The sequence below is a fragment of the Austrofundulus limnaeus genome, unplaced genomic scaffold, assembly GCF_001266775.1.
Source record: "Austrofundulus limnaeus strain Quisiro unplaced genomic scaffold, Austrofundulus_limnaeus-1.0 Scaffold866, whole genome shotgun sequence".
Classification (NCBI taxonomy): Eukaryota; Metazoa; Chordata; class Actinopteri; order Cyprinodontiformes; family Rivulidae; genus Austrofundulus; species Austrofundulus limnaeus.
Genome location: NW_013953268.1, coordinates 145672 through 146358, shown reverse-complemented (window position 1 = coordinate 146358; position 687 = coordinate 145672). Strand labels below are relative to the sequence as shown.

The 687-nt window shown below is 46.1% G+C and overlaps 1 protein-coding gene across 3 annotated transcripts in view; it reads left to right on the top strand.

The window, feature by feature from the left end:
- Nucleotides 1–90: 90 nt before the first annotated feature.
- rps14 (ribosomal protein S14) overlaps nucleotides 91–687 on the top strand; it is a gene marked incomplete at its 3' end in the record, with an annotated part of 5690 nt that continues 5093 nt past the window's right edge. The window contains 1 exon segment of one of the 3 annotated variants that reach the window (XM_014029192.1): nucleotides 91–161. 3 annotated transcript variants of the gene reach the window in all.

The following is a 687-nucleotide window of genomic DNA, read 5'->3' as shown; positions in this document are numbered from 1 at the left end:
AATAAAACAAAAATAAAACAAAAATAAAACAAAAATAAAACAAGTATAAAACCGACCACACGGTGGCAGCAGCGAGTTCCTCTCACCGGAACTTGTTATGTGCAGCACCGGAAGCGGAAATCCTTCCTTTCTTGTTTCTGCTCGGTAAAGAGAACACTCAGGTGAGTTCAGCTCGGAGCTTTAATCCAACATGAATCTGACCTCCAGGTGACCATCCGCTGACCTCAGGTGTTCCTGCTGGACGCCTGATGCTCTGCTCGACTGATGGACTCTGAATTTTTCTCCTGCGACTCGAGAAATGTCAGATTTAGGTTTTATTTGTCTTCGTCACAGACGTGTCGCCATCTTGGTTAGCCCGTGGAGCGGGAAAACAAAGCGTATTTATAAACGTTTGAACGTGTGACGGCTCGGACAGGTGAGCTGTGTTTGTGTGGTGTAAATAAGACCAGCAGCTCAGGTGTGTGACGGTTCAGCTGCAGAGTTTGTTAGAAGCTAACAGGCTAACGTTAGCATCCCGGTCCGTCCGCGCTCACTGTTTAAACAAGTTTGTGTGGAAATGAGCTGGCACGTGCTCAGGTGAACAGGTGGGTGTCCTTTCACTGTACGGTGTTTATAAACCTGTGTTAGTCTTTATCAGTTAGCTTGTGTTAGCATCAGTTAGCTTGTGTTAGCATCAGTTAGCTTGTG